We start from the raw sequence: 16,120 nt of genomic DNA on the forward strand, positions 1-16,120 counted from the left end.
GTTGGTAGGAGCAGCGGAGGAAACCCTAGAAAGACTTGGGGAATGGGGAATAGGAGACATGCAGAGAAACCCATTAGGACCCCAGGGGGAATGAATGGGTATATTAAGAGCAGAGGAGTGGTGCAGGCTGACTGGGCAGAGGGGAATGGGAAGGCTTACCAGAGCATGGGGATTCTTGCATGGCTGAGAGAGGGAACCGCCAACCATTCAGGGTATGAGCGGCACCAAGAAAGGAGAAGATACAAGCCTAACAGGATAAGGAGACTAGCCTCGTCTTCTGACTAGGCTATCACCCAACCTACGAACTGCTCCGAGAATAATTGGGTTAGGATAAGTATTAGGGAGAACACCAACAATAAGAACCAAAGACAGAGGTTAACACCTCTTTTCTGTGAATAGGTTTCAAATAGAGTGGAGATGGCTTGTCCAGCGAGAGAAAGGGGTCGCGACAGACATGGGAGGGAGCCTGCAAAGGCCAAAGATCTGAGCACAATGGGACTATGAAGAGGAAGGACTTATGTTGAACATATCATTAGTGAAGCCACCACGACATCCTGGGAGGGAATGGATGTAGGAATCTGTAATCTGTTGGAAGAATGGGAGGAAGAAATTAAGCAAAACAGTGAGACAGAGGAGGAGATAGAGAACTGGAGGAAATTAGTCCCGGATCCTGGGAATACCAGAGGAAGGATAACCCAATTCAAGAAGACCCTATATCTCTACTGTCTTATGAAAAGTATATTGGGGAAGGCCATGGAACAAATATCAGTGGGGATGGTTCTATCCCTCCAAGACATGCCCAACTACAAACAAGATTTGCAGCAAATCCAATTCCAACTCCACAAGTAGGACATCCAACTAGATAGAATTCAAAGGCACATCCCATGCATCATTGAATTAACTGAGATGCCTGGGGAAACTATCAAGGATCCAGCACCAATGGAATCGGCATCAGAAGAGCAGCAGGAATAGTTAGTTAATATGGTTTATTTTTGTCTTTATGCAAGTAGCATTTACTTTACATTATGCATGCTTATGATAGATAAACATATAGTGTCTTGTCATGAAACTGAGACATACTTAGCTTGGTTAAAAAGACTGAAACTTTACTGTTTTTGGATGGCTTATAACGAGGATAGGTGGCCAACAGACTTGGTTTCCCATTGGGCAAGTTGAGGCCACCTAGCTCATCTATGTGGTGAAAATTTTCCTTTTGTCAATAGAAAATGAAGGGTCCTTCCAAGCTTAACAACAACAAAAAAAGAGAACAAGAATTCACCAACCCTAGAAGAAATTTGTGGTACAACACTGCAAACAACTTAACTAAAAAAAGAAAGTCATAACTTGTTTATGAATCATGGTTTGCCTCAATTTCTCAAGGTCCAAGAATCAATAGAGGAATTTGTACATTCAATTCTAAATCTAGTGCAATAGTTGTTACACAGTATTTTGTCACACCTACTGTACTTCCCTGTGACATACTCCGAAGTGCCTGAAACATGACCATCATGTAGTGTACTCATCCAGATATGCAGCTCATATCCTCCCTAAAACAATGATGGAAAAAATCCTTGAGCTTCCCCTGAAGGAAATGGCTCTAAAACCCTAATTTTAGCATCATCGCTCCCCTAATACTGAAAACCGCGATGGTCGCTAGTTTCACTATACTAGCCCCACGATGCCATTGCACTTTTGGCTTGGATACCAGTAGTGATCCCTAAAAGGCAATTTTTCCAAAGAGGACAAGAAGCTTCATCATCTAGAGGCTTCTAGAACGATGAGCTAGAGGTTGTTCGGCTTGGATGAGGTTGAGTTCTCTCAACTTGGCCTTTTAGTTTTATCCCTATGAGCTACCTCTTTGAGATGAGGGCCTTCTCCTATCTTTGGAGAGATCCTAACTCCCTTTCCCTGCCTATATATTCATCCTCTCCCATTCCCAAATGGTTGGTCTTTAGTTATTTGCGCCCTTAAGCTGATATTGTGCCTACATGCTACTCATTTGGCTTGGAGAAGGAATGCTTGGAGAGCTTGAGCTTGGACTTGGACATTCACTCAAGGAGAGCTTATTCACATCAAGGCTTGGTTGTATGCTTCCTCCTTTATTTTATTAATATATAGAATTGTCGGTTCGTTGTCCATAAACGTGTATGTTGATGCATCATTTATCTTAATGCTCCTTGATATGTTAAGTTGGTTACTTTCGATTATGCTATTTGTACTTGTATGCTTTCTTGTGTCTTGATCTATTGTGCAGGCATTTAAACAATGTGAGCAGTAGGACCAAGCCCGTGGCGCAAGCGATTCGAGGTCTTCAACAAAAGAGGATGTTATAGCATCAAAATGAGGTAGGCCATCTTCCTCATCTCTTATTTCAATTATAACTTAGGAAAGTTCCCAATAGATTGTCACGTAGGTTGCGAGTCCCACTCATTTGGCTAGAGGGATCGTCTCTGTCCACAGAGAGGATTACCTCAACAACAATAGTCCTTTTCGATTCTATGGAACACAACATGATTTCATTTTATATATAACCTAACTTATCTAATTTTCTTTTGGCTTGCAGAATTTTAAGGAGAAAGGGGTTACGCTTGCATTTTAACAGGTGAAACATGCAAAAGGTTGAATTTTTTTAGCTCTAGTGATCTGGTGAACAGTTTGTATCTACCTCGTTGGTGATATTCTCATATCTACCTCGTTGGTGATATTTATGAGAATTTGTAAGTGTATGCAAAATTAATCTTTTGAAATTATCGATTCATTACAGTTAAAAAAAATGGATCAAAATGAAAAGAAAGACTAAACTGGAAAATATCACCATGGAAGATACACCCATTCAAAATCTTACCTGTAGAACAAACGTAAGAGATGGCATCCATGCCCCATAAACAATTCGTCTAGCAACATGGCTTTCAATTCTGCCCTCTTCAATGTCTTTAAAACGAAAATTTTCTTGATCAGAAACATTTTCTTGAAATCCCTCGTTCATTTGGCTAGAAGTCAATTCTGTAGCCATATTCAAGCTCTGTATCAGTGGTCGAAGTTTTCTCCAAAATTAAATTTCTGAGAGGAAAAGATTGCTTGTCAATGCCTGATTTGCCCTACATTCTCCTCCAATATGTCTTCACACAGTCCAAACCTAATCAAATTCATGACCTAGGCGTCATAAGCGCCTCGATCCTTCCAGTGGAGGCTCTAATTCTCCAATCAGCCCTCCGCCTGAGTTCGATTCGCACCTTCATCTTCAATTAAATCTGGTGAGCAAGCAGCTCGGTGAATCTGAAGTACAGTATTTCTCAGCAGAATCCGAGTTCGGTGAGTATTTACTGCAACTTCTATCAAACGGCGCATTCCTTTCTCATCGAGTTACAAATTTTTCATGCATCAGACCTACACGATTTCATTGCTTGATTGTTTCCTTTTCCGAGAGATGAATTATAGGACTCAATGACAGTATAAGTTTCTGACTCGAGTCCTACAAGATGTTGATCTCGAGATTATCCCAAAGAATACAGATTCTTGACATTGGATTATCCCGATTGCCTGGACGCATACCATCGTTTTCTGGTGTTCTTTACTGGTTTTTCATATTTTACAAATAATTTGTCCATTGTATGGATAAAATAATTTGTCTAATTTCATCATGTAACTCTGGTTTTGGTCTTTTTGCCTTTTTAATTTAATTTTTTTTAATTTATTGTATGTTCCAAGCTCACTATACACGAGGTTTGAAGCCAATCATCAAGCCAACACCAGAGTGTCTTCATGTAGATTTTTAAGAGACCATATCATTTTGTAAATCTTTTCTTTATAGGATAATCTTTTTAATATTTTCATTCTTTTATTTTTAATTGGATGTATTAATATATTGTACAAATCATATATCATATATATTTTCATGTGTCAAAGTGTGTTCTTTCCATATGTTTATATATTTTATATTTTTAATACAAATGTTCGATCATGTTAATGTAGTATATTTTAATTTTCCTAATTGAATTAATGACCAAGGTTTTATTTATTTTAAGAATCTCTCACTGAACTTTTATTTTTTATATATAACGATTATTAATCATTTTTTTATATATATATATATATATATTATTGATTAATTATTATAATATTAATTTTTACTTTTAATCATCACCTATTTTATTTTTTATACATAGTTTTATTATTATTTTATTGATTAATTATTATAATATTTATTTTTACTTTTAATTATAAATTAATTATAATTTAGATTCTATTTTATTTTTTTATATAGTTTTATTATTATTTTATTGATTAATTATTATAATATTGATTTTTACTTTTAATTACATCTCAAGGCTTTCCCTCTGAGAAGAACTCCCCTAGCTGCCACTCTGTACTCTTTGTCATATATGCTCCTAATTGTCATATATGAAATAGATCCCTTAAAAAAACCATTCATGACAATTTTTTCAAGTAGGAGCATATATGGCTTTTAAATAAACAATTTATGAATCTTTCACGCACAAAATGTGTGGGGTTTAATGATCATCTCCATATCAAAAATTGTATATTGAAATTTTGGCGAATATGTAGAGGTATAAATGCTATAAAACTAAATGGCTAGTGTTGGGTGTGCAGAATCTGAAGGAACTCTCAGCAATCTTCTCATTTGTAAATACTGCTCGTTAACTGACGAGGCAGATTGTTAGCAACGATATTAGAAGATTGAAAGGGAAGAACACTAACGTTGATTTTTACGAGACTATGGTGTAATTCTTCCGAAAGCAAGAATATAATATGGACGAGAGCGCATGGGCATGTATTTTTTGCATGAATGTTTGATCACGCGGTACAAAATGTGTAGTTTTTCATTCAATACAAGGAAGATGCGTAGTTCGATCATTTAGTTAACTGGTAATTTTGTTTAATAAAAAAATTATTCTTTAAATAAAAAAATATTGTCTACTCTAATAAAAGTAAACCACTAACTCCAATTCAATGTTTTTTTTATTTTTTTATAACTTTGCCATTAAGATTTTGATGAGATATTTCTTTCAGCTACATCGCATCAAATAATTTATGGTGCATTCAAATTCAACATGTCAAATAAATGCGCCATTAAAATTACGACATAAAGAATATAAATTAAAAATTATCATCAAATGGTATTACAAAATAAAGAGGAAGCTATCATACAGTTAAAAAAACAAAGCAATACTGTCAAATGCTATTACAAAATAAAGAGGAAGCTATCATACAGTAAAAAAACTAAGCAATAAAAATGATGGCGCTCAGGGCCGATCAGCATAGCTAGGGTTCCTGCATTTCCTGGTATTCTCCCCCAAGGTGCTCTCTGTCTCCAGACTCTGGCGTCTCTGCTGACGCCGCCTCCATGAATCTGCTCTCTGGAGGGGCGGGCATGACCCCCTCTCCCCCCTCCGATCCCATTCCTGACAAGTCGACTAGCGCAGGAAAAAAGGCCTGTTCCGGTTCTGATCCACTGGCAGAGTAGGTAACTGATCAAGCCATAAATAATGATGGTGACTTTGCTACCAGCCCATCGACTGCCAAAGATAAAGGTTCTGACTAGAACAACTCGACGTCAAGACCCAAAGCGTCCTCTGCAACATGCATCCCCAAATCTGCTGAAAGAGTCAAAATAGATCTCCCTAGTCAGCATCAACATCCAGATTCAATATATGATGGATCATGCCCTCATAGGCAAGTTTCTTGGATTTTGGCCTAATGAAAAAGCCCTGCAAGGTTGGATTGCCTCCAAGTGGAAGCCAAAAGGTCAAGTCACCTTGTAGCTTGGACCTAAAGGCTTCTTCACTGCTACCTTTAACTGTCTAGAGGAAAAAATGCGTATCTTCGAGGGTGGCCCATATTTCTTCAACTCAGCCGGCCTGTACCTGCGTGATTGGGTTGAGAGATTCAATCCAGATAAGGAAGACTTCAACTAGGCTCCAGTATGGATCCGAATGTACTCTCTTCCCTTGGAATACTGGAACGAGGAAACCCTAAAGGACATAGGTAATAGCCTGGGGGTCTTCATCAAGGTCGCTGAGGAAATAAAATGTCGAAGATCTGTGTTCACATGCATCTCGCCAAAGCTCTAACTGATTCGGTAAGCTTATTTCATGATGATTATGAATGGGTTCAAACAATAGACTACGAGCATGTTCCCTTTCGCTATAGGAAGTGCCATGAACATGGCCATCTCTTTAAGGATTTCCCTCTGAATCTACAGTCCAAAACGCCTGTCACAAAGGCAAGCAAAGATGCTGAGGGGTTCACAAAAGTTCCAAGTAGAAGAAGGCATGCTAAGAAACACTCAGTGGATCCTGAAAATCTCAAGAAACCCATAACTCGGAACATTTTTGAAATCCTGACTTCCAAGAATAGCATGGAGGACAACCTCTCAATCCCCCCCTCAAATCCATCTCCTTCATCTCCCCCTCATATGCCCAAGTCTACAGATCCCCTCCAGGCCTCTGAATCCATCATCACCCCCGCCTCCACCTCCAACGCAAATAAAGACAAAGACACAGCGCTACAATCTTCCAACATGGAGACAGATGCAGCGCTGGCACTAAGCATGCAATAGCATTCAAAGGAGGAAGAACATAATACACCGATACACATGGAGGAGGAACCAGAAAGTGTGGATCTGGCAGGTCTGGATATACTCAAGCTGGAAGTAGCGTGCAGACAGAAGGAATTCAGCGCTATACACTCTCGGGAAATTGAAATACTAGAAGAAGTTTTAACCAGAGCACAGCACAACAAATATCTTGGTATTCAGGCAGGCAGTCCTTGGGACAGGAAAAAAATCTTGAAGGAGACGAAGAAACGTGGACGCAAAACGGATCTGCAAAGGACTATCATTATCGGAGAAATGCTGGTGGATTCTGGTAGATTCCCCAAGCTGACCAAGTTTTACAAAACTCTTCCCCATTGTTCCCCATGAAGCTCGTCTCATGGAATGTGCGAGGGCTCAATGGCTCTGCAAAACACAGGATGATTAAAAAAATGATCCAGCAAGACAAGCCTTCAATAATTTACCTTCAAGAAACAAAATGCAATAGTACAGTTCTGGAAAAAATACTAAATAAAGCCTGGCCAGGGTGTCGTTCAGTCTCAGTGGATGCTTCTGGAGCTTCTGGAGGGCTCGCAATCATATGGAATCCTCAAGAGCTCTACCTTCATGACTTCCATGCCTCTCACTTCTTCATTCAGACTACCTTCCACCTAATCAGAACCAATATCCACGGTCATCTATCCAATGTGTATTTTCCGCAAGAATTACAAAAAAAACTAGATCTGCTTGATACTATTTCAGAGCTCAACTCTGACAGGTGCTTTCCCCTCTGGATCTATGGGGGTGATTTCAATATCATCACCTCTTTGGAGGAAAAGTCTGGTGGAAGATCGAGGTTGGATGAAGATAGTCACGGCTTCAAAGACTTCATCCACAGAAATCAATTAATGGACCTACAGACTTCCAATGACACTTATACATGGACCAATAAAAGAAGGGGTTCACTGCAGATAGCCTCCAAACTGGATCGATTTCTCATGTCGGACAACGCTATTCACATGGGGGGGGACTTTCATGCCTCCATCTTGCCTCAAGTAGGTTCTGATCACTGGCCCATAATGTTACAATGGTCGCGTCCGGGTGCCAGGAGCAACAGACCCTTTCGCTTCGAATCTTTTTGGTTCTCACATCCTAATTTCAAAGATGTTGTGATCGATGCTTGTAAATCTTTCAATCCCCCAGAAGGAGCCAAAATGTTCCAGTTTCAACAAAAGTTAAAATATCTCAAACAAGTGCTCAAATCTTGGAATCGCTCTCAGTTTGGAAATATTTTCGACCATCAGAAAATGTTGTAGGAGCAAATGAACACCTTGCAACAATGCATCATCTATGAAGGCAAAACTGAAGACTATGTGCAACAGGAGAAGTCACTCTTAACCAAGATTGAAACACATCGGAAACAAGAAGAAACACTGTGGCGTCAAAAATCCAGGGTCAGATGGCTCAAGGATGGAGAGAAAAATACCAAATTCTTTCACAGAACCACAGTTCAAAGGAGAATTCACAATTACATCACCTTCATCAACAATAAGCAAGGAGAACGTCTGGAAGCGCATGAAGAAATGGAACAAGAATTCAAAGAGCACTTTCAGGACACTCTTAGAGAGCCCCCAGGCAGCAGAACTCAGGCAATACATTCTATCACGCAGCATATTCCAAAGATCATCACGGAGGACCACAACAATATGTTACTCCAGCCAATATCCATGCAGGAAGTGGAGGATGCATTGGCCCAACTGAAGGATGGCAAAGCACCGGGACCTGATGGCTTTACAGCCAATTTTTTCCACGCCTTCTGGGAGCACATCAAAACAGAGGTTTGGGAACTTGTGGAAGAAGCAAGATCGATGCACTGGATCCTCCCCTCCCTCAATACTACCTTCATAGCGCTAGTGCCAAAGGTGGAAGATTCCAGCACTCCAAACAAATACAGGCCCATCGCTCTTTGTAACGTAATCTACAAACTCATTTCAAAAGTCTTGGAAAATAGGCTCAAACCTCTACTCCCTCTCCTCATCTCTCCAAAGCAGACAGGGTATGTAGAAGGGTGCCAGATTCTGGATGGTATCCTACTTTCACATGAAGTGATTCATTCTCTTAAGGTTCTAAAAAAGCCAGGTATGATTCTCAAGCTAGATCTTTCTAAAGCATTCGATAAACTCAGTTGGTCCTACATCAATCAAATGCTTTTAGCTTTTGGCTTCAGCGCCACCTGGACGTGTTGGCTCATGAATCTTATTACCTCCCCCTGTTATTCTATCCTTCTGAATGGCTCTCCTTCCTCGCCTTTCCGACCTTCTCGAGGTATTCGCCAAGGTGACCCTCTCTCTCCGTTCCTCTTTGTGCTCATGGCCGAAGGTCTCAGTTGTCTCCTTCATTCTGCTATCTCTTCTCACTCTCTAAAGGGAATTTCTCTTCATGGACTTTCTCCCCTCTCTCACCAACAGTTTGTTGACGACACTATGCTTTTTGGCCGTCTGTCAGTTCAAGAGGCCTCTTCCCTCCTAGCCCTTCTGAATCTCTTCTCTGAAGCTTCAGGCACCTCCATCAATGCTGCCAAATCCCAGCTCTTCTTCTTTAATACCCCCAATCTAACTCAGAAGAATATAGCCAAGATCTTGGGCTATCCTATAGTTGTGCTTCCCTCGAAATACCTTGGGGCTCCCCTGATAGACTCAGCTATCAAACATGCCTCTTGGAGAACCCTCCTTGACAATCAAGAAACCAAGCTCTCCTTCTGGACCTTCCGCTCTCTTAATATCGTCAGCAGGCTCATACTTATCAAATCCGTTCTCCAAGCCATGCCTCTATATTTATTCTCCATATTGGCAGCTCCCAAATGGGTTCTTAAGAGTATTCGCAATCTTTAGAGAAATTTCTTATGGGGCTCCTCAGGACTCAACAAAAAATGGGCGCTCGTCAAATGGACTGAGGTCTGCCTTCCGAAGTCAACTGGCGGGCTGGGTCTAAGGGATCCCCTTCACAGCAACAACACCATGGGTGCCTGAATCTGGTGGAAATGGGTCTCCAATCCGCACACTCCATGGGCTCGTATCTGGCATGCCAAATACGCTCCAGGAAGCCCCCTAGAGGAGCTCATCCGCATAAGCATCACCAACCCTGGATCGTTAATTTGGAATGCTGCCAGAAATCGCAGTGTCTTCATTCAAGCGCACAGTTTTTGGGAAATACACTTAGGCACCACAACAAGATTTTGGGAAGACTCCTGGCAGTAGCTCCCCAAACTAGTTGCTCTCTTCCATAGACCCAAATGGAAAGCTACCATGCAACACAGTGATCAAACCCAGGTTTTTCAATTCTGGGAGCAGCAATCCCCTCAAGGCTTTCAACAATGGAGATCAACAGACACCTGGCAAGCCAACTGGCAAGAGGAAACCTTTGAAGAGATTGATCAAGAGCTCAAACTTAGGAAAATCAAGTTCTCGGATCAGAGGGACAAAATTCGGTGGGGATATTCTCCAAAAGGGACATTCACCACCAAGGAGGCATACCAAATTCTCTATCATCCAGTGCAGATAATTAAGGATCAGCTATGGGATAAGATCTGGCAACCAAGTATCTGGCCAAAAGTCTCCACGTTCCTGTGGCTTTTAAGCAAACAGCGGATCCTCACTTGGGATAATCTTCAAAAGCGAGGTTTTATTGGGCCTTCCAGATGTCCCAACTGCAACCTCCACTCAGAGACCATCTTGCATCTTTTGGATACCTGCCCGCTAGCTGCAGAACTCTGGGAGAGAATTGCTCAGTGCAACAGGAGAACGGGAAGACGAGAGGGAGACATCACAAATACAATCAGGAACTGGCCTCAGCATCCCTTCCAAAGTCCAGTCCTCAACTCCCTCTGGAACCTTCTTCCGGGCTTTGTCTATTGGATCATATGGAAGGAGAGGAACAACAGGATCTTTAAAAATCTCCATTCGCCCCTGGACTCCCTTTGGCTTCTTCTCAAACAGAACCTACAAGAAACTCTTGCTCTGAAACACTGGCAAAATTCGGACCTGCCAGCCTCTCCTCAGGAATGCCTCATTCTGGAAAACTGGAATCTGAATCTCACTTTCTCTGCTCATGCCACTCTCAATCCCTCCATTCATTCTGATTCCCCCCAATACTGGTCTCCTCCTGTCTCCCAGACCATAAAGTTAAATTTCGACGGTGCTGCCAAGGGCAATCCGGGGCCGGCTGGATATGGAGGCATTTTCAGAAATGTTGAGGGCTCGGCTCTGCATATATATCATGGCTCGCTAGGAAGAGATACCAACAATGCAGCCGAACTTGAAGGTTTATGGAAGGGCATCTGCACAGCTGTAACTGAAAATTTCTTCCCTCTGGTGATAGAAGGGGACTCACAAATCTTAATTGAGGCAGTTACTCGGATCCAATCAGGCACATCAGCTGGAAAGATCGCTTCTAGCTGGCAGCTCCTAAGTAGACTGGAGCAAATTGAAGAATGGCTCACATCTTCCCGCAGCGTTACCTTCCAGCATGTTCGGCGATCTGCCAACAAAGTAGCGGATAGATTGGCTAATCAAGGGTCTGATCAGCAGCTCCCTTTCTTCTCTGGTCCTCTCAGCAGTTCTAATGATGAGCAACTTAAACAAGACTGCACTCTTCTGGTGCAACAAGATCTATCCCTCCCGGATGCGGGTGAACGGTACAGGTAGAGGTACGAAGTCGGCGGGAGGGGCAGGCGCGTGGAGCACTTTCAACGACACCTGGCCTCACTTGCTGCCAGACTTCAATCTCCTGGCAAGCTCATTCATGGTTGCGTTAATGCGGCACGACATTCTACACAGGCTCCCTCGCTCTAATCCCATGGCGCTCCTCCAATTCTGTTATGTTCCTCTTTTGCGAATGTCTGGCCTCCTCGCAGTTGTAGTGCTCTGCTCTTGGGATAATCCAGGAATCCATGGCGCTCAAGCACGCGGAGTAGTTTCTCTGCTGGATCTCCTGGTTCTCTAAAGTCCCTTCAGCATTTTCTTCTATCGTTTGTCCTCCAGCTTTCTCAGATCACTGGCGAGTGGGATAACTCTCCCCCTTCCAATCTCCCCTGGTCTGCAAAGACTTGCTGCTTGTCCTGCTCTTTTTGCTCTGAGCAGCATGCCTATCCTGCACCAAAGAATGGGCTGCCGAAGGGGCGGCGCCCATGGTCGTCCCATTCGCTAGGCTTCTTCCTCTTCCTCGGATACCTTCTCTAGCTCTTCAGGAGGCGGCACTGAAAGCCATCCTGCTACCAGGCGAGGTCGTGGTCGTGGCCGGGGGAACCAAGCTGCAATGTCGAACCCACACCATACTCATGCGCATTCAGCCCGCTTTCAAATCCCCTGCACTCTCAGCAATCACTCTTTCATTGCTTCTGTTACGATTCAGCTGAGTGAAGGCGCAGTTGGCTTGGTTCCAGCAATTCCAAATGCGACTTCGATGCCGAGGGCGGAAGAATTGCCAGGCACCTCTCAGAATCCGAGACAGCAGGGCGATGTCCCAAGGAGTTCTGCTTCCCAGGATAAGCAAGCTCTGGCGTGTTCGAATGTTCCGAGTGAAGTTGGTCCGCCAAAAGAAGAGGGCCATCCCTCAGACGATGATGACTCCTCCAGCTTCGGTTGTCGGATTGTGGAAGAAGTGCCTTCCACCGCTCAAGATGCATAATCAGGTTGTCGTTCTCTTTTGCAGTCTCCGTGTCTGTTCAAGGGGAAATGTTCAGTTGTTTTTGTCTATGTTTACAGTTCGGGTTAAATGTATCAACTCAGTCAAGCAGTTTCAGCACTCCGGTTAGTCTACATTTTTGACAATGTGGTTCCTGTTTCAATGTACCGGTCATAGTCCGAGTTCTAGTCGGTCTTCTGCTATTTTTTTGGGTCAATTTTCAGATTTGTAATGTGCGTAAGCCATCTTCAAGGCTAGACCTCTTGAGGCTGCTGCCTCGTTGTAAAAATATTTTGTATCAATATAGGAGTACACTTATTCTTAAAAAAAAAAACTAAGCAATAATAATGACCATTTTTCACAGAGAATTTTTCAACTTTAATGTAGTCTTTTGTTTCCTGCCTCAAGAATCTATCATACAGTTAAAAAAACTACTGAATTGAGACTTCTGTGATCCATATCAATTGTTTGAGAAATCTTCGGCGAAAATCACATAGAAAAAGGACAAAAAATACCAAACCTCCACGAAAGGATAAAATAAAACGACCCCACGCAAATGGAATAGAAATGCTCGTCGTCAATTGTGGCTATACAACTCCAAAGTATTTGATGATATCAAAACCTTTTTGATAAAAACGAAATCAACTGGAACGATGTTTTCATTTATAGAGATAAGAACCAACGAACAAGGGAGGGTCAGTAACTGGGGTGACAGGTCGGCTACTTTTCTCCACGCTATTGTACACTATTAACTCCTCAAGCCTAATGAAAGGGTAACAATGAATAAAGATGGCGTTCATTGCTTAATCTTGTTTGTTGAACCTAAATGACACCTTTCTCCTCTCCATGTATTTACACCTTTCTCCTCTCCATTTTGTTTGTTTATTGAGGTTATTTATTTAATTAGTTTCTTGTTGCTTTTTTGAATCTAATAGACTTGTCTATTTATGTTAAAATGTATTTTTTTATTTGTTTTTAATTAAATTAAAAAATATTAACCGTAAGCTTCAAGTTTTATTAAAATGATAAATAAGTATTATATTAAAATGATAAATAAGTATTATAATATTTATTATAAATTAATATTTATAGAAATTTACAAAATAATTATATTACTATTTTATTTAGTCAATTTAAATTAATGATATACATATTAAGAAAAATGGCATCTTAACATAGATTTTTTTTAATACCAAATAAATTAACTTGTAAATATGTCATATGACATAATTTCCCAATATATATATTTTTAAGGTAGAGTATGAATTATTTATTAAATTCTAATCGTGGATCTTATAAATGGTTTAAATAATAATAATAATAAATTATTCTTTGATTAACTTGTAAATATGTCATATGACATAATTTACCAATATATATATTTTTAAGGTAGAGTATGAATCATTTATTAAATTCTAATCGTGGATCTTATAAATGGTTTAAATAATAATAATAATAAATTATTCTTTGATTCAAAATGTTAGTATGCTAAATTTAATAATTTTGTAATGTGCTATATTTGTATTTAGTGTAAATTTCTATAATATTTATGAAAAAATTAGATGTAAAACTGTGAAATGTTTTACTTTATAAAATTAGTTTAAGTTATTTCTAAATTTTCAATTGATTTTTATGATATATATATTTTATTTTTATTTTTTGTAGATTTGGATTTTATAATATCAAATTTGGATATTATAATATCAAATTGGTTTATGAATTAGGTTTATGTTATGATTTTTTTTATTGTTGTTTTTATTTTTTATAATTTAAATTTTGTAATGTTGTTTATTATGAAGATTTATTTTAATTTTAGATTTACTAAAAGTTTAGAGGGATCAAATTTCTCAAGATGCAAACATTTTTTTAGTGTAAAATCTAAGGAAAGGTTTGCACCTCGAGATATTTGATTATTTTAAGGTTTCCACTTCGAGAGATTTGATTACTTTTGATTCCTAATAGATCTATAATTAAGATGGATCTATGTTATTTTTTAGCAAAGCACTGCTAAAATGTTTTAAGCATAAGAAAATTTTTATTTCTACTCATTTTATATAATATATACATAGTTGACATTGAAATATTTAATTGATGATTCATATTTTCCACATTAAAATGTTAATACATGTCTCCTCATATTCCAAAATAGAAAACAATCCCTCTCTCTTTATATATATATGTTTGTTAATTATTAACATTTTTTAAAATATTACATACATATATAGTATTATTTTTGTTATTAATATTTTGTAAATATTATATGTCAACTCCATATTAAACATTGAAGGAATATGACATTAAAATCTTTTCCTCAACATATTTGTTTTTTTATTTGATTTGTGACCCACACTCACATAAATTTTGTTATTAATATTTTTTAGACATTATATATCAACTCCATATTTAAAATGGAATAAATTATACATCTCTCCAAAGTGAAAATATAAGAAAATTTTCAATTATGTCGTAAGGAGTTCCCTCTGAGAAGAACTCCCCTCCATGCCACTATGTCTCGTTATGAGTCATTGATCTCATGTGTTAGATGATAGAATTATCATCGACCGTCAAATTGATACTTCCAAAAAAATTACAGAGCATTGGCAAGAAAAACTATAAACGACACACCTATTAATGGCCTAAGGAAGTTAGATAAGAGTATTGTAATCTTTAAAATTGGAATGCATTCATTCAGGCGGCCTTTCTTGGCCACACCAATGCCCTGCGAGAGCTCGACCATTGCCTACAAGATGGATATGACATTTCCAAGAACATTTCATAAGGTCACCGATTCTTCTTTTAGGCAAACACCCGAGAACTAGCTTCCATTTACCCGCCTCAGTACTGGAAATTGCAATGCAACTTGGCCATTGCCTACAAGATGGCTACGACATTTCCAAGAACATTGCATAAGGTCACATGTTCTTCTTTTACGCAAACACCCGAGAACTAGCTTCCATTTACTCACCTCAGTACTGGAAATTGCAACAAAATATGCAAGCCATGCGACCGGTGTCGGTGAAAAATTTCATAACCACAATCACCTTGAATCCCGCATTTTCATCCTCGTCTCTTCGAGCCTTCCCACTCCTGAGCGACTTCAGATGCAACATCCCATTGTCAGAATCACATCTGAAAGCCAAGTTCATGGTGGAGTGGTTCAAAGTGTGACCTTAGTGTGCCACACTGCGCCTTTGCTCGTATGTCAGCTACAAGAGGCATGACGTGAGAAAAGCATGAGTTTTGGCATTGCTCTGTCTGTGGAACCATGAATTACTACTCGTGGGCCTACCAAGCCCTAGATTGGAAAATATGGTGTAAGCCCACCTGCATACCCATTGACAACTACTTGGACATTGACACCATTGATGATGAAGATTATCCAAAGGAGGAGGAAGAACTAGAAGACGAGATTTAACAACAATTTGTTACCAATTTTGAAGTCTGTGCCGAGAAATTGCCCATTTTCTACCTTGCTCTTCCTGTTCTTCTTATACATACCAGTCGTGAGTCCAGTGTTTGGAATGAGAATTTTGTTTTGTACAGTGTATTATTTCCTACGACTGACTGTAAACACATTTAACACAGTCCAACCATAAACACTACATGTCAAAAATACAAGTCAAGCAAATGCAAGCAGACTGTATATTCACATGTACAACCAGTCAAAGCAACCACATGTCTTTGTAGACTGTTTACAAAGAAATTAAATGCAGCTTAATGTTGAATCTAAATTTTATTATCGAAATCGTTCCATCATAATTATCTTGAGAAAAAAATAAAAGTGTTATCTATCATCATCACAATGATTCAATTCATCCCCTGAACCTAAGAACAATGCGGCATTAATGGTGGCATTTATTGTTATTTTTAGTTTTTATAAAATGG

The 16,120-nt window shown here is 39.5% G+C and overlaps 1 pseudogene; it reads left to right on the plus strand.

Annotated features, from left to right (window-relative positions):
• The first annotated feature begins 11,866 nt into the window (after positions 1–11,866).
• On the plus strand, positions 11,867–15,650 carry LOC149180905 (F-box protein At1g67340-like; annotated as a pseudogene).
• The last annotated feature ends 470 nt before the right edge of the window (positions 15,651–16,120 follow it).

This window comes from Pinus tabuliformis, chromosome 3_2, assembly GCF_031772625.1.
Source record: "Pinus tabuliformis cultivar Carrire ecotype Pingquan chromosome 3_2, CPIR1, whole genome shotgun sequence".
Taxonomy (NCBI): Eukaryota; Viridiplantae; Streptophyta; class Pinopsida; order Pinales; family Pinaceae; genus Pinus; species Pinus tabuliformis.